The 19,068-nt window shown below is 41.5% G+C and overlaps 1 protein-coding gene and 1 long non-coding RNA gene across 5 annotated transcripts in view; both read left to right on the forward strand.

The window, feature by feature from the left end:
* LOC134356331 (uncharacterized) overlaps positions 1-15,671 on the forward strand; it is a 94,713-nt gene extending 79,042 nt beyond the window's left edge. The window contains exons 2-3 of the long non-coding RNA XR_010020336.1: positions 12,576-12,648; positions 15,657-15,671. This is a non-coding gene — a long non-coding RNA (uncharacterized LOC134356331). The remainder of the gene's footprint in view (positions 1-12,575; positions 12,649-15,656) is intronic.
* wwox (WW domain containing oxidoreductase) overlaps positions 1-19,068 on the forward strand; it is a 1,184,285-nt gene that overhangs the window by 927,918 nt on the left and 237,299 nt on the right. The gene's annotated exons all lie outside the window — the stretch shown is intronic.

Below are 19,068 nucleotides of genomic sequence, written 5' to 3' on the forward strand. Positions count from 1 at the left end.
TCCACCATTCAATAAGATAATAGCTGATCTGATCTCTGGCCTCAAATCTACTTTCCCGCCTGATCTCCATAACCCTTGATTTCTCTTTTGTCCAAAAATTGATCTGTCTCAGCATTGAATAAGCCTAATGACTCGCTAGCTGCGGAGAATTCTGATGATACATAACCCTGCGAGAGATGAAATTCCTCCTCGTCTTAGTCGTAAATGGCCAACCGCTTATCCTGAGATTAAGCTCAAAGAACATTGTGGGCGGGAGGGGTAATTTTCGCCTTCACTAACTGAGTGATAACCTGGCAGGGTGATTTTCCTTTCTGTTGCTGAACCTGCCTCAGTTTATCTGAGCTGCGGTAGCAATAATTACTCTGCTATATTTACTTACCACTGTCTTTAAAGCTATGTATATGATTTTGTTTCAAAGCAGTTAAGATCAGCCAGTGTTCTTTCAATCTAAAAGTCAGTTTAATCTTGTTTCCCCTTTAGTACCTGTCTTTGAGATATAAACATGCCTCAAAGGTTTTGGGGAGAAATCAGTCATTCTCTTAACAGATTTTTCCTCCATCCACACATCCACAGACATACACAGTGATTAGCAAAAGAAAGAGAAAAAGCTGGTCTGTGACATGCTGTTCTCCCATGGACTGATACTGCAAGAACAATCCCACAAACATGCCCAAGTTTATCTTATGTACTGACGGAACAAAATATTTGAAGCTCCATTCTTTAAAATCAGAGCCGTTGCATCTCAAGCAGTTACCTTTTTAAATATGTTAAAAACTAAGTTAATGCATCCTGTAGCTTTATTTGTGCACTGTTTGCACATCTAATTATGTTTCTTAAGCATATGGGGATAGGCAATATATTTGCATGTAGATGGTTATCAAGCTAAATACATTAATCTTCTTGCTTCTCTTTAAATGGCAAATATGTTCTTGGACTTCTTGATAAGATCGGGTTTAAATATGAATGTAAGGGCTGTTTTATTCTGTGAGGCAAGATAACCTTGCATGATAGAGCTCTACAAGTCCTGAAGGCTTATAAAAATTGGCACTATGAAACTATGATCAGGTCAATGGATCAGACAGATGGGGGTAGAGGAGGGGAAAACTAATTTTGCTGCGGTTAATGGTGAGGAAACAAAGGCAGCGAAGGACTCCTTACTGCAGCAAAGCGCCAAGGCATCCCGCAGTCACGCATCATTTAGTGTTACGCTAACACTCCTCAAGAGCTGTGAAACCATTACAGTAATGCGAAAACTGGCATGTTTAAACTCCCTCTTGGTCACGGGAAGGGCAAACAAGTTGTGATTTTATCCTGGGTTTCTGTCATGCCATACATGCTGGGTGTTTGAAGCTCCTATTAAATCTGCTGGGAGTTGCTCTCAAAGATTTGCATGCCCTTAACAACAGAACTTCCCTGAACTGCTTATATTGTGACATTGCATTCAAAGAAGACAGGGCTTTTTTTAAAAAAATGAAAAGAGAGCTTCATTCTGTTCAACAGTTCCTCTGAGTATTTCAGCTGGTGATTTTTGTTTGGATTAAGTACAGGCTTTTAAAGGCTATTTTAATGGCAGTTTCCGCTGGCAATTTAATACTTGCAAATCCACTACAGATTTCCCTCTCTTTCTCCCCAAAATATACTTACTTATGGTAGTTCATTGTGCTCAGTAGCAATCTGCATTGCTGAGAGAAGGTGGTGAGAGTTTAATAAAGTTTGATGTGGTGAGATGTGAGTGGGGGGATGTTGGTGAGGGGGAATGTGCGTGGTGGGGGGGGAGAATTAACACTGATCCTATCCTCAACCAACATCGTTCTTCTTCAATCTGTGAATAAAGTAAGACTCACAATCAGATTTTCCCAAGTGAAGTAAATTTCACATCTGTTTTTATTTACTTAATTACTTTTATTTATCGACATTCAGCGTGGAATAGGCCCTTCCAGCCTTTCGAGCCAGGCAGCCCAGTAACCCTGATTTAATCCTAGCTTAATCACAGGACAAATTACAATGACCAATAAACTTAACAACCAGTACATCTTTGGACTGTGGGAGGTAACCGGAGCCACTGGAGGAAACCCATGCGGTCACAGGGAGAACATACAAACTCCTTACAGGCAGCGGCAGGAATTGAACCCTGGTCGCTGAAACTGCAAAGCGTTATGCAAGCCATTACACTACTGTGCCACCCAAATCTCTGCTGGAATATGTTAGATGAACAGTTAAATTATGCATTTAGAGTTGTGTATTTATTTTCCTGCAATCTTACGTCTGCATTGCCTGTTATGCTGCTGGTGTCTAGGGCAGCAATGAAGGTCCTCCATCTCTGGTGGTGTTCAGGGCTTCTTTCATCATGTCAGTAGCTTCCTCTCGGTTTTCACTGCTGTCAGTCATGCAGTGGACACTTAGGAATACTTTCACACTCAGATGTAGAAGGATTCTTCATTGTGTTTCCATAGCAATTTTCTTCTACCAGTCAGGGCCTGAGCTGAAACCCCGAACCTGGAGGACCGGAGGACCACTCTTAGTCTAGCCGCTGCCCTTTGACCTGTTTGACATGAGTGACCCTACCAAGAGACAAAGCATAAAACCAGCCAGCATAGCTCTTTGGGTCATTGAGGTACGCAAGCCTCCAAGCTACGACAAAGTTGTGGTCCTCTTGGAGGTGTACTCTTATGCATTGGAGGTGAAAAGGAGTAAGAATTAAGAGGTGGATGGTAGTGGAAGATTCCAGTTTATAAAGAATGATTCTATAATAGTGAACAGCTTGGGCTGAAAGTAGCCAATAGATATTAAAAGAAAAGGAGACCTCTAATGCTGAATCCCCATTGGATACCAATATGGCTGATCTTTTATCTCAGGATTGTTTTGCACCATTAATCCCAGGTGATTCATTCCTCCATGTCTGAAAATCTGTCAGTCCCTGAACCAATGAATGAGCCTCCACATCCCTCTTAGCCAGAGAATTCTAAAGCGTCTCATTCATTCATTATGTGCCGTTTCATATGACGTGGGCAATCATGGTCTTTCCATGACCATGACTGTTCTTGGCAAATTTTTCTACAGAAGTGGTTTGCCAGTAGCTTTTTCTGGACAGTGTCTTTACAAGACGGGTAACCCCAACCATTATCAATACTCTTCAGAGATTGTCTGCCTGGTGTCCATGGTCGCACAACCAGACTTGTGCTATGCACCAGCTGCTCATATGATCATCCATCACCTGCTGCCATGGCTTCACATGACCCTGATCAGGTGACTAGGCAGGTGCTACGCCTTGCCCAAGGGTGACCTGCAGGCTAGCGGGAGGAAGGAGCACCTTATCTCCACCCCACCACCTGCCACCTTCCTCTAGGTAAAGAAATTGCTGATCTGGGATGGGGAACTTCTCATTCTGATCTTGTAACGCTAGTTTTAGACAACATTCTATGGGTAACATCATCCCTGTAGCTATCCTGTAAACCCCTACAAAAAGTTGTCTTGTTACATTGAGGTCACCTCTCATTCTTTTCATCTCTAGAGAGTTGTAGGACCTCTCTACTTAGTCTAATCTACAGCCATTTACATGTCATCTTCTAAACCATAATCAATTATTTTTAATGAAGAAAGAAATCATTATATTAGAGGAAACATTCAGTGGGAAAAGAATGATGTTCCAATGCAAGTGGGTTGTTTGTCTTTTGATTTGAATTAACTGGACATGCACCAACTTGAGCCTATCTGTAGTCCATCCTTGATTGTTAATTGATATAACTATTTTAAATATTCTTTACATGATCTTTATATTAACAGCTTTGAAGCTTCACTAAATGCTTTGATTTTCAATAGTTATTTTCTGTAGATGAGGCAGCAAGCTTTTGAGGATTATATCAGAACCCTGTTCCAGCTGTTGAAAGTCCACGTGAGTGGGTGATTTGCAGAAAGTTGGGCATGTTATCTCCCTAAATTTGACAGAAAAATGGGCGGAGACTTTACGTCTGGTGTGTGTATAGGGGCTGAACTCTGAGGTGCTTACAGTTCAGCATGCTATGATTCGCTTGACAAAGCAGTGCCATAATAACCAAAGGTGTATTGTTTACAAATAACTTCAAACATGTCTATTCAGAGCAGGAAAAGTTAAATGAATGTGGAAAGTACTTGTGTGCTTGCAGTAAGGTAAGCCATGGTGAAATTATGGCTTTCAGAACTTTGGATTATTTGTTTCTTGCCCAGCAGATATCTTGGTGTTTATAAATACAGTAGATTATGCAGATGCTGGAAATCTTGATTAACACCGCAAAATACTGGAGGAACTCAGCACCATCCATGGAGAGGAATCAACAGTTAATGTTTTAGGCTGAGACCCTTCATCAGGACTGGAAAGGAAGAGGAAAGAAATCAGAGCTTCTTATTCTGTCTTCTACCACTTTTCTTCCAGTCTTGATGAAGGGTTCCAGGCTGAAACATTGTTTATTCCCCATCATAGGTGTTTCAGTGTTTTTTTGGCAACAACAACTTGCATTTATATAGAACGTTTAACTTGGTAAAACATCTTTTCAGGTGAATTATCAGGCAAACTTTAACACTGGACATAAAGCTGTAGTGATATATTAGGAAGGAGGTTCCAAAGTTCAAGGTATTTTTGTGTCACCGTATACATCAAAGTGTGTTTATGTCACCATATGCTACCCTGAGATTCATTTTCTTGCAGGCAGTCGCAGTAGATAATAGAAAGACAAAAAAATCAATGAGAAACTACACACACACAGACAGACAAACAACCATTGTGTAAAAGATGACAAACTGTGGAAAAAGAAAGCAAATCATAAATAAATGATCGAGAGATAGATAGGTAACATTGAGAACATGAGAGGTAGAGTCCTTGAAAGTAATTACATATGTTGTGGAATCAATTCTGTGTTGAAGTGGGTGAAGTCATACATGCTGGTTCAGCGGCTTTAGGGCTGAAAAGTAATAATTGTTCTTGAACTTGGTGGTGTGAGACGTAAGGCTCCTGTACCTCCTTCTTGATGGCAGCAGCGAAAAGAGACGATGGGGGTCCTTGATGATGGATGCTGCTTTCTTGTGGCAGTGCTCCTTGTAAATGTGCTCAGTGGTGAGGAGGGCTTTTCCGGTGATGGACTGGGCTGTATCCAGTACTTTTAGTAGGCTTTTCCATTCATGGGCATTGGTGTTTCCATACCAGGCTGTGATGCAATTAGCCAGGATGCCCTCCACAGTGTGTCTATAGACGTTTGTCAAAGTTTTAGATAACATGCTGAGGCTGTGCAAACTTCTAAGAAAGTAGAGGAGATGCCGTGCCTTCTTTGTAATGGCACTTACGTGCTGGTCCCAGGACAAATCCTCTGAAGTACGATGAGGTGTTGGAGAAGGTAGTGGAGTTTGTGATGAGGATACTTTTTTTCTTTGAGGGTCATGAAAGGTACATAAAACATTCCCTAAAAGGGTTGGTGAACTCAGATATCTTCACCATATTTATGAATAACCATATTGAAAACTTGTTGCATGTAGAGCTAAGGATCAGTAACAAGGAATTGGGATCTGTTTGAATAGATTTTCCAGCTGGCAGGACTATAGGCCTCCTCACTGACGCAAATTTATATGAATCTAGGAAGAAAATCAGGCTTGGAATTTTAGAGTTTAGGTGCCTTTGCCATTGAAGGCACGATTATTGTGTGTGGGAGGCATTAGAACAGATTCCAGTGTACTAACCACAAAATTCCTTCCAAAGGGAACAAAAGAACTGCTAATTCTTTTTTAGAAATATCGTATCTTGGATGGTTGACTTTGTTGGAGAATGTTCACCAGCCAGCATACTACTGGTAGTGTTAACTTCTGTCAATATTTTCACAAGTGTGCAAGAAGTAGAAAAGCAAATAAATTTCCAGGCAGCCAGCTGCTAGTTTTGCAAGTGAAATGCTATTTCCAAAGCCACATTAAATGTTTTTGTCAGCACCAAACAGCAAGAAAAGTCTGATTGACTGGTCACTTCATTTCTTTGTGGCATCTTGCGTCTGCAGATTCAGATTCCGGTTTATTTATCACATGTACGTGGAAAGATGGAATGAAATGTGCTGTTTGCGTTAACAACCAACACACCTAAGGTTGTGATGGGGAGCAGCTTGCAAATGTCACCACACATTCCAGTACCAACGTAGCATGCCTGTAATGTTGTGCCGGCCTTTTAACCTATATAGGACTGATTGAGCTTTTTGGAAATGGGTAGGGAAAAGGGGTTAGTGAGCCAGCTAATGAAAGATAATGTTGGCAAGGATCATAAGGGCCAAAAGATTCAGATTCACATTCACGTTCATATTTATTTATCACATATATTGAAATATACAATGAAATGCCTTGTTTGTGTTAACAACCAATGCACCAATGTATCTGCCGGGTAGCAACCTGTGAGTGTCACCATATGTTCCGGCACCGACGTAGCATGCACGCAATGCCCAGCAGAACAATACAGAACACAAGCAATAGCAACTAAACATCAACAGCAGAACAAGCCCCTTTCCTCCCTGCTACCCACACACACAGACAGTCCTCCAACTACGGGACAGGCCTCTGGTTTAACAGCAGAGTTCCAACTTCTGTGAAGCTGCAGAGAAAAAGCCACTACACTTCTGACTGACTTAGTGTGAATTCTTTGTAAAAGGTCCTGAAGGGATGGTTCGATTATAAGCAAGGTGAATGAGATTATACTCCCAGTGATGCTGATGTGAGAAATTGTCCGCCTTTAGGGTGCTTGGGTTTAGGAACCTATAACAGTTCGTGGAGAACGACAGTATGGAACAGGTCCATGGACTTTATTCTGGCATCAAGAATCCATTTTTTTTCACATTAACTTTACTCGAGCCCATTTTATTCTCCTTTCATTTTCCATCAACTCTCCCTCATTTACGTCCCAAAGCAGGGGTTCTACACCTGGGGTCCACGGACCACTCAAGCTAATAGTAGGGGCCCATGACATATAAAAGGTTGGGAACCCCCTGCCCTTGAGACAATTGACACTGGCCCAGTAGTCTACCAACCTGCATGCCTTTGGGATCCGGGAGGAAATCAGAGCACTCTGAGGTAGTCCAGGTGATTGCAGGGAGAATGTGCAAACCCCACACAGACAGAACGTGGGTCAAGATTGAACCCGGATTGCTACGAGTTGCAGCACAACGTGTTGTTCATTACAGTATGTAGCCTTCGCTGGGAAAAGCATCATTTAGTGACCAGTCCTGATCATCTTTGAAATGAGTGACTTAATTTTCCTTTGAAAAGCCAAACATAGTTCTCTGGGTTTGGAGTTAGCTGTATGCCAGAGCAGAAAAGACAGCGGATTTTCTACCCTAAAGGATATATTATAGGCATCCGTTAGTCTCGTGAGACCATGGATTTGCACCTTGGAAGGTTTCCAGGGCGGAGGCCTGGGCAAGGTTGTATGGAAGACCGGCAGTTGCCCATGCTGCAAGTCTCCCCTCTCCATGGCATGGATGTTGTCCAAGGGAAGGGCACTATGGCCAATACAACTTGGCACCGGTGTCATCACAGAGCAATGTGTGGTTAAGTGCCTTGCTCAAGGACACAACACGCTGCCTCAGCTGAGGCTCAGACTAGCGACCTTCAGATCACTAGACCGACGCTTTAACCACTTGGCCACGTGCCAACACACCCTGAAAGATATTAGTGAAACAAACAGGTTTTTAAAGGAGTTCAGTAGTTTCATATGTACCATTATCAATGCTGGTATTTTACTTCAGACTTAATTAATGGAATTTAAATTCTCCAGCTGCCATAGCAAGATTTGAGCTCACATCTCTGGGTCATCAGCCTAGCCCACTGAATCAGTAACCCACTATGCACTTCCCTCTGTATACTGGCGTCAGAAGCACGTCAACACTTGCAGGCTGCCCCCAGCACATCTCTGGACTATATTCATCATTGATGCAAACGGTTCATTTCACTGTAAAGTTGTGATATTTTGATGTACGATGTGCATCTGACAGCAAAGCTAATCTTAAATATAAAGACCTCTGCTCAGCAATCATACAAACTAAGTTAAAAGAAAATCTATTATACCGAAAAGAAAATACATGGATTAACATCCAACCCCTCCATTCCATGTTGTTGAGATTAATAGGTCAAGGAAGTGGTTAAAATATTGTTTCAAGAGAAAGATGTTATGTTTTGTAACTTTAAAACATTAAACTAATGCAAAGGAAAGTACGGGAGTCCAAAATGTGAGTCTAACTTTGAGTTGACTCAAAGTGAAGGTATGCACATATCACGTAGTATACTGTGATGACATATAATCCGTAATTACTCAAATATTACTGAATACACAGCAAAGGAACCTCCAATATCAGTCATACTTTTTACCAGAGAGCTTATTTTCTCCTTCATTTAATAACTGAATGTTTCTGAGTATTTCGTATTCTTTCTGCTATGGTATTCTCTGTCCCCTGGGGTGGTGTCGCATCATTTTCCTATTACAGATTATGAGTAAATCATATAATCAGATACTTAATTCCTGTTTAATATTCACTCAGCCCGGCTCCTCAGACTTATTGACTCATTGTTAAATGAGAATGAAGTTCCGATTAAATATACGGATTGGGCTTACACTTTTCTGTCGGAAGAAACCACTGTTGCACTTTCTGTTTATTTAAGTAAATGTGTGGACTATTGTCATAACTATAACTTAAAAAATTACTGAACTGTGCACCAAACTGCTATGATGAGCTGTGTGGAGGTTAAAGTATTTATGTTTTCCTGCATCATTAATACATTGGGAGCAATGACTGAATGTAAAACCAGTCATAAAACAATCTGACGAAAGCCACGGTTGTAGTCTGGGCAGGAAAAATAGTTGTCAGTCAGTAACCTAACTTTTCTTCGGCAGTCCCTGCTGTCAAGGACGACCTGCTTCCACTGAACTCCATTTCGACAATAAGACTGGAGCAGAAATAGACCCTTTGGCCCATCGAGTCTGAAACATAGAAACATAGAAAATAGGTGCAGGAGTAGGCCATTCGGCCCTTCGAGCCTGCACCACCACTCAGTATGATCATGGCTGATCATCCAACTCAGAACCCTGCACCAGCCTTCCCTCCATACCCCCTGATCCCTTTAGCCACAAGGGCCATATCTAACTCCCTCTTAAATATAGCCAATGAACTGGCCTCAACTGTTTCCTGTGGCAGAGAATTCCACAGATTCACCACTTTCTGTGTGAAGAAGTTTCTCCTAATCTCGGTCCTAAAAGAGATTTTATATGTTTCAATCAGATCCCTCCTCAATCTTCTAAATTCCAACGAGTATAAGCCTAGTTCATCCAGTCTTTCATCATATGGAATCAATCTGGTGAACCTCCTTTGTACTCCCTCTATGGCAAGGATGTCTTTCCTCAGATTAGGGGACCAAAACTGCACACAATACTCCAGGTGTGGTCTCACCAAGGCCTTGTACAACTGCAGTAGTACCTCCCTGCTCCTGTATTCGAATCCTCTTGCTATAAATGCCAACATACCATTCCATCAGTCTGCTCTGCCATTCCATCATGGCTGATTTATTATCCCTCTCAATCCCATTTTCCTGCCTTCTTCCTCTAACTTTTGGCACCCATTTTAATCAGGAACCTATCAAATTCTGCTTTAAATATACCCAGTGACTTGGCCTCCACAGCTGTCCACAAATTTACCACCCTCTGGCTAAAGAAATTCCTCCTAATCTCTGTTCTAAAGGGATATTGTTGCATTCTGAAGCTATGCCCTCTAGTCAAAAGAAAATGTTCTCTTCACATCCACTCCATTGAGGTCTTTCAATATCGAAAGGATTCAACGAGCTCCCTCCTCATTCTAAACTCCAGCGAATACAGGTCCAGAGCCATCAAGCACTCCTCATACATTAAACTTTTCATTTCCAAGGATCATTCTCATGAACTTCTGTGGGTTTTTGTAGGTCTTAACATAGTGGGCGCAGCCATTGTGGGGAACACAGACATTGCCATGATTGACAGTTTCATGGATATTTTGAAAGATGGCTCACACTTTCTGCTGGGCTTTCTTACAGTTCCAGTGACAAGACTGGATTCTCTCCTTGTTTGTATTTTGTCTGTGCGTAATTTTTCATTCACTCTTGCATTCCTTTGTTCTGCTGTGAATGCCTGCAAGAAAATGAATGTCGGTGTAGTACATACGTGACATATATGTACTTCAATAATAAAATTATTTTGAACTTTGAACTCTCCTAACCTGTGTGTGCCTTCTCTATTTTGAGAAGCCACAAGTCTTCTTTGAGTTGATGAGGATGTTATTCAAAGTTCAAAGTTCCAAGTAAATAGAGTGTTATGAGAACATCCTTTAATCATTTTTTCTGTTCTGGTAATCTCTTACTCTGACAGAACTTTCCTCTTCTATCAGGTTCCTACCCAGCTGGCCTCGCCTATCAGCTTATAGCTGGTCCCCCAGTACCCCCACCTTCTTGTTCTGGTGACAACCCCCTTCCTTCCCAGTCCTGTAGAAAGGTATCAGCCCTAAATGTTCACTGTTTATTCATTTCCATAGATCTGCCCGACCTGCTGAGTTCCTCCAGCATTCTGTGTGTATTGCACTGAAACTCTGCATGTCCAATACAGTTTGTTGTTCGACATGCAGATGACATGGGCCACTTATGAAAATTCAAGCACTCTGACACTTATCCTGGCAGTGGATTAGGAGGATTTTGTGGATACAGTATCAATAGTACCTCTCCAGTCTGTTGAGATGCCTGCTACAGGTACTCCAAAGTTCAAAGAACATTTATTAATAAAGTATTATGAAAATACAATCTTGAGATTCATCTCCTTACACTTCGTGACTGTAAATGAGGGTGGAGCTGCAAAGGATTGCGATAGGGCAGAGGGCTGAAGAGACTAAGTGATGGAAGGGGAGATAGAGGTTAAGGAGGAAGATAACAGTATTAGATATGGAGGGAATGGAAACACAAAATATCTGAAATTATCAACAGGGAGAGAAAACAAAACAATGAATGCCAGAAATTTAATTTAAAGATACAGAACGGTGACAGTTCCAACGTGTCCACACCACCCAACTGTGATCAATTAGCCTACTATCCTGTAGATGTTTGGGATGTGAGAGGAAACCTACATGGTAACAGTGAGAACGTACAAATTCCTTACAGACAGTTGCGGGAATTGAACCAGGGTCACTGGTGCTGTAACTGCTATGCTACTGTTCCACCGTGATAATATTTATGTAGAGGTACAGCACAGTAACGGGCCCTTCCGGCCCAGTGAGCCTGCACCGCCCAATCACGCTCAGGTGACAACCTAACCCTCTAACCCACGCGTCTCTGGAATGTGGGAGGAAACTGGAGCGTCCTGAGGAAACCCACGCGATCACGGGGGGAATGCACAAACTTCTTACAGGGCCACCGGTGCTATAGTAGCATTGCACTAACTGCTATATGCTACCGTGCCCCCCCATGTGAGACACAGAAGCTGTTCATTATCTGAAATTATTGAACCAAGGTTGAATCTGGAAGACTATAATGGACTTCAGATTATGAAGACATGTAGTCCTCTTTTATTGTCATTTAGTAATGCATGCATTAAGAAATGATACAGTATTTCCTCCGGTGTGATATCACAAAACACAGGACAGACCAAGACTGAAAAAACTGACAAAACCACATAATTATAACATATAGTTACAACAGTGCAACAATACCATAACTTGATGAAGGAGTCCATGAGCACAGTAAAGTTCAAAGCCCCTCAAATGTCCCACATCTCACGCAGATGGGAGAAGGAAGAAAAACTCTCCCTGCCATGCCGACCACAATCTGATTCTGAGTCATCCGAAAACTTCGAGCTCTGATCAGCTCTCTGACACCGAGTACTGAGCGCTATCTCTGTCCGAACGATTCGACCTCCTTCTCGGTCGCCAAAAGCAGGCAAGGCCGGGGATTTTGAGGCCTACCCTCCGAAAGATTCCCGACCGCGCAGTAACGACAGCAGTGGATGAGTGTTTCAGAAATTTCTCCAGATGTTCCTGTATGCTTTCACGTCCATTCTCCATCAAATCAGAATTGTCCACGGCCCCTATTTAACAGATATGATATCATTTTTCACCGGAGGGCTGCACACGTGCAGGCGAACCGCCATCTTCTCCTCCCGCCTTAAGGTTTAAGGCCAGAGATACAGTGGAGGTGGTAAGGAAATGACGCGAACAGGCAGGGCAATACTTGCTTCTGAATGGAAGTGTTTTTTTTCAAAGCCCATCACCTAATCTTTGCTTGGTTTCCCTGATAGTTTTCTCCCTGTTTATCTCACTTTAAAAACCTGAAGATCAGAGGGTGCTCAGCGGGTCAGACATTAAGTGGTAATTTAGTCTATGGTGTGAATTATTATTCTGGTGTTTTAATACAATGGCTGACTCATGGCCAGGCAATGAATGTAACAATTGTGCCTCTATTGCTGAATGAAATGGCTGGCAAAGAAGATAGCAATCTCTGAAGCTTTCCTAAATAGGTCGGGTATAAGAGATATTCACTCTTCCAGCTGTCCTGTTTGCTTTGTTTTACATGTATAGAAATCTTGTATGCAGTCCCCAGTGACAGCCCAGAATAAAACTGAGAGGGGGGAAGAGATGAAATCATTAGAAGGTAAAATTGAGGGGAAGCATTTACATACTTCGATCGCAGTATTAATTTATATTTTGATTTTGGCATGACAATTTCCATTTGCATCTATCTGCCAAAAGCTTTCAGACCTGATTTGGTACAGATCTCAATGGAGAAGAAAAGCATTGCACGATTTCTATTAATCCACCGAAGCTGTGTCTCCAAGCAGACCTAAAAACATATGGGAGTTCTCTGAAGCGAAGCAATTCGAAGTTCATTTGTTATTTTTAAGGGCTCATTTTTTATGATTTCCAAAAATTCATGTTATAAATGTTGCTAGTGTTTTGGAGCAGTTTGTTGTCATACATTTTTCATTTTACTTCCTGGGTGAAGCACAAATGCAACATTCCTCAGTGACAAAAGATGAAGTTGACTGTTCCTAATCTTGTATTTTTTTATATAGTGTATCTTTGCTTGTTTTCTCCATCTCTTCCCTATTCTCTTGCTGGCTGGCATATGAAATGCTTTTCAAGCACTAAATCAAATACTGTCAACACAATGTCGGTGTCTGGGGGCAAAACCATTCAGACTTCCCTACTTTATAGTCAGTCCTCTCACTTGCAGTTGACAAGTCCCTGTCTTGGGAGGTGCAAAGCTGCTGTAGCATCCATGGAGCTTTAACAATATGCATGCTGATAATCGTGAGTCCACACTTCGGAACTACTTCTTTATGATGGCATTTCAATATTCAGTAAAGTATATAATTTTGTTTCCCCAGCTCACAATAGTTATTGATTTCACTGATTCCCAATTGTGCATGGCACTTGGAGATGGTTTACAGTGCTAAATGAATGTAAGGTGTTTTTTTGAGGGGGGTTCACTTCTCGAAATGATTGCTACCATTAATTATTAAGGAGGAGGACCAAACCGGATTATGAGCATCGATCTTGCCTTTATTAATTGTGTTGCCTTAGTGTGATGGAGTGTAAAGTGTCTGGGAAGCCATTTAAAATGGCTTTTCATAAATGGAGAATGTTTTGCATTAACCCTCATCAGGTTTTGCATAAAATTGCGTTATATTTTAGTTTCAGGTTGAGATATTAAACTAAGTCACAAGCTTTTGGATTCAAAATGCTTGTGTTGGCTTCCTTATAGACCACTGAATAAATCCATTGTGTAGTGCAGTTCTGAACTGTACAGATCAAGTATCTGATCTGCATTTACAGATATTTTCAAAAGGAACATGCAGCAATTACTGGAAATCTGACTTTTAAAAAAGACAGAATATTCTAGAATTACTCAGAAACTGTGGAGGGAGAAGCAGTTAATACAACAACAAGGTGCTAGAGGAACTCAGCAGGTCAGGCAGCATCTGTGGAGGGAAATGGACAGTCATCATTTCAGTTTGAGACCCGTCATCTGGACTACTCTGGATTGGACTAGACTGGAAAAATCTAGACAGGGTTTCAATTAAACATTCAGTTGATGATCTTTCATCAGAAGTGGGAACAGAAATCAAACAAATTTTATGATGCAGAGAAAAATGATGAGGCAGGAATCGACTACAGTTCGAGATATTATAATTCACTTCTCTATTCTAACATGAAAGGGAAGAAAAATCTTACAGAATCATTTCTCTCTAGTCATAATCCAGATATCTATGCTGAGAAATGAATTACAAGAGAAGATTTATAAGACTGTTGGCAGAACCCAAAGGCTTGAGTTATAAGGAGAGGTTGAGCAGAGTAGGATTTTATTCACTGGAGCATAGGACGAGGGGTGAACCTATAGAGGTGTACAAAATGAGTAGGGCATAGGTAGACTGAATGTTCAGTCATTCCCTCAGCGAAGGGGATGGAAAACTAGAGGGTGTATGTTTACATGAGTGAAAGGAAGCAACCACTTCACACAAAGGGTGCTGCGTATATGGAATGCATAAGAAGCATTGAAGTGAATAACATTTCGATGTTCAAAGTAAAATTTATTATCAAAGTACATATATATCACCATATACACCCCTGAGATTAATTTTCCTGCGGGCATACTCAACAAATCCATAGAATAGTAACTATTACAGAGTCAATGAAAGACCACCCAACTAGGGCACTCAACAAGAGTGCAGAAGACAGCAAACTGTGCAAATGCAAAAAGAAGAAATAATAATATAAATAAATAAGCAATAAATATCGAAATCATGAAATAAAGAGTCCTTGAATCCATTGGTTGCGGAAATATTTAAATAACGGCGTAAGTGCAGTTTAGTGAAGTTATCCCCCTTGGTTCAAGAGGCTGATGGTTGAGGAGTAATAACTATTTATGAACCTGATGGTGTGAGTCCTGAGGCTCTTGTAGCTTCTTCCTGATGGCAGCAGCTAGAAGAGAGCATGTCGTGGGTGGTGGGGGTCCTTGATGATGGATGCTGCTTTCCTGCGACAGTGTTTCATGTAGATGTACTCAATGGTTGGGAGGGATTTACCCAGGACGGACTGGGAAACACTTGAACTAGTACAGTACATGGATAAGAAAGGTTTAGGGGAAAATGGATCAAATGTGGACAAATGGGATTAGCTTAGAGAGGCATCTTTGTTGGCATGGACGAGTTGGGTCAAAGGACCTGTTTGTGTGCTGTATTACCTGGCTCAAAGGTTGTAAGCATTGCTGGGTGTCTAAGATGGATGATCAGGCCTGGCAGCAAACTTCAGCTAGGTCAAGGCTTCGGTTGCAACCCACTGGACGTTTTACCAATTGAACATTGAAAATCAGATTCAGTTTCATTTATTTATCACATGTGCATTGAAACATGCAGTGAAGTGCATTATTTGCTTTAATAATCTATGGACGTTCAGCACCAACATAGCAAGCCCACAATTTACTAACCCTAACTCTAATTCATGCGTCTTTGGAATGTGGTTTGGAGCCCACATGGTCACGGGGAGAAGGTACAAACTCTTTACAGTCAGTGACGGGAATTTATCCACAATCGGTGCTGGCGGGCTCTGTAAAGTGTTGTGCTAACCACTATGCTACCAATCTGCTCTATTTTGTACCAGGACATCAGTCTGTTGCAGGAAGGAATGCCGGCAAAACCTCAAACTTGGTAGGTAAAGATGTGGATTCTTCTGTCAAACCAGAGAGTGTATGGATTGGCTAGTGAAGTAAATACTGTATGTCTGGCTAAGAATAGCAAGTTATTTGAATAGTTGATATTTATTGATTTTTTTACATAATTCGCAATTACGATACAATGAAGAAACAAGCTGCACTTACTGTCAGTGACCTTGGATGGAATGGGTCAGAGTGGATGTGGGAGAGGACAGAGGGCTGCTCATATTATATGCAGTCAAATTCTTCCTTATTGAGTACATGCTTTATACTTAACCTACTGTAATATTTCTGGCTTCATGTAAATGCCTGAGATATCATGTGTCTAAGACTGTAACTATTCAGAGAGCTGGTGCCATCAATTTGTCTCTGTGGAGGTGAATTGCACGAAAATGGTTCATTTATAGCACTTCCTCTCAATGGGCCATGTTTCCCAAAGAATCGTTTGTAAGAGCCAGGCATTGAAAAGAAATATAGTCACCGTTAATGTTAAAGCCAATTTGCACACGGCAAGCTCCCACAAATAGTCAGGATTATAAATCAAGTTAGATTTATTGCCTTATCAGTAAGTGTAGGGAGATACAAGTGCAAGGGAAAGCTCGCTTGCAGAAGCATCATGGGCTCACAGATTCTGACAGCAATAGAAGGTAAATTGTATGTAAGTAGTACAAGACAATAGAAAGAGCCATGCAAAACAAGACAATAGTGCAAAAAAAAAACACAATTAGAAATGTCCATGGTATCTTTTGGCTTTAACAAAATAACCCATTGTTTGGGGATTTGAATTAGTAGTAAATGTTCTTCCTTCTCGAATGTGCAATAAGGCTATTCGTGCCATCTTCTAAATTTTTGCCCTAGGCAGTTAATCTGATCAACTATTCTAATTCAAACAACAGGAATTCTGCAGATGCTGGAAATTCAAGCAACACACATGAAAGTTGCTGGTGAACGCAGCAGGCCAGGCAGCATCTCTAGGAAGAGGTGCAGTTGACGTTTCAGGGCGAGACCCTTCGTCAGGATGTCTCGGCCTGAAACGTTGACTGCACCTCTTCCTAGAGATGCTGCCTGGCCTGCTGCGTTCACCAGCAACTTTTATGTGTGTTGCAACTATTCTAGTTAGTCCCCCAACACCCCCTTTATCTATTATCCCCTGTCATGGCACTGTGAACATTTTAAATCACTTTTTATAATGCTATTTACATTGTAAATATGTACTGGTAAGTGAATCTCAGGGTCTTACATGATGACACAGCACTGTGCAAAAGTTTCAGGCGCATATCTAGGGTGCCTAAGACTTTTGCATAGTACTGTTGTAACTTCATATCTTGCACTATACTGCTGCCGCAAAAAAAAAAACAAATTTCATCCTGGATGAGTGACGATAAACCTGATTACGATATGAGTCTCTATTGTGGATTGAGAATGGGAAGGGGGTAGAGAGAAGGGAATCATAGTTGGGAAAAGGGGAAGGGAGCACAAAGCACCAGAGAGAAATTCTGTAATGATCTCTAAACTATTTGATTGAAATCAAATGTCCTTGCCAGGTGTCCCAGGGTTGGGTGCGTCTGCACCTGCATCACCCCACCCACCCCGGCACTCCTTCTCTGCTACCTGTACCATAATCTTCCCGCGTCACCTCCATCCTCACCATTCCTGACTACCTTTGTTCATGCCAGGTTTACAAACTCGCTCCCTGCTCTACGTTGACAAATACAGTACTCCTCAAAAGTCATAGGCAGCCTGTATTTATTTTATATATTTATGCACGTTTTCCCATATGCGTACTTTAACCTCTAACTTTAACTTTATATAATTCTTTACTGTTTATAATTATTGAATGATGTTGTTTTTTGTCACATGTTGAGTCCTGACAAAAATAAACCACAACAAGTTCCTAATACATGTAAATATATATGGTGAATAAAGTTTATCCTTGATCCTTATTGAGAATACTGTGGAAGATTCCCCTGAACTTTCTTGAAATACACTTAAAATATATGGAAACTCCGGACTTTGCTTCTGATCTCAATGCAGTGACTCTAGCTGGACACAGGTTGAGCTGGAGTTCAGTCATGTCACGGTGTCAATGATGGACCACCCTTTGCAAAGCTGCATGCCTTTTTATCTTATCTAAAGTATCTTCACCCATTTCCTTGTATATTACATCCACTATGTTTCCACCTTATCAGGCAATATCAAAGAATATTATAGATTGGCTCGCCTTGAACTGAGAGCTGTTTTGTCCAGCTGGTCGAGGACCTTCAGATTCAGGAAAATACACTGTACTTTCATTCTTTGTGTGACTTAAATTGTCAGTTAATGTCTCTGACACTGTGAAAATGCACTAAGTGTGGGATCCAAAATATATTTTAAACAAAAAGATCCCTGTGAGTGGAGTCTGTACAATGAAGGTGAAAGAGAGTTTTGGAAGTCAATAGCAATAAATGAGAGGCCCCTTTTTGCAAAACACTTATTTAGCAGACATTTTGGGCACACCAACTATGAAAGGCTGATTTTGAGCCTAGAGTTTAAGAAAGTGCAATTCAACAGTGGCGTGCGTGTGTAAAATCTATGTTATTTTTATTTAGAGATACAGCTTGGTAACAGGCCCTTCCAGGGCAATGAGCCTGTGCCACCAAATGACACCGATGTGACCAATTAACCTACTAACCTATACATCTTGAAATGTGGGAGGAAACACGTGCTGTCATGGGGAGAGCCTTTAAACTCCTTACAGGACAGTGGCGGGAATTGAACCTGGGTCGCTGGTGCTGTAGTGGCGTTGTGCTAACCACTACGCTATCGTGACACCCAATCTACAACACGACACATTCACACTCTCCTTCAGCTATGTATTGTGGCTGCAGAGCATATCATCTATAGGTGCAATTCTGCAGTACACCAAAGGTTCTTCATCAGCCGTCATGCCACAGGCAGCGTGCACACATGCACCATCCCGCCCATCTACGTCCCCTCCAGGTCACACAATGGCCTCATGAGCCACCTCAGAACCAAAGAACCAAAATACAAACTACTCATCCTCCATCCCAAGTAACTGCCCATGAAGAAGGCACATTGGAGAAGAGTTTCCTTTCGGATGCACTGCCTCTTATTGGCGCAATTTGCCTAAAATAGGCAGCACCCCTCAAGAGATCGTGGAAACGTTATGGGCAAGTTATATTCCGTACAATTTGACTCTCAACAACTTCCTGCGCTAGTTTTTAAAATTGCCTCACCCACAAAATTTTCCACAGCCTCAGGATGATTTAATTACCAATTAGTTTTTTGTTAATTACATTTGTTTGTATGCCTCTGAGGAGGCACTGAAAACTAATCGATACTTCTAGGGTCTAGGACAAC

This window comes from Mobula hypostoma, chromosome 14 (assembly GCF_963921235.1).
Source record: "Mobula hypostoma chromosome 14, sMobHyp1.1, whole genome shotgun sequence".
Lineage (NCBI taxonomy): Eukaryota > Metazoa > Chordata > Chondrichthyes > Myliobatiformes > Myliobatidae > Mobula > Mobula hypostoma.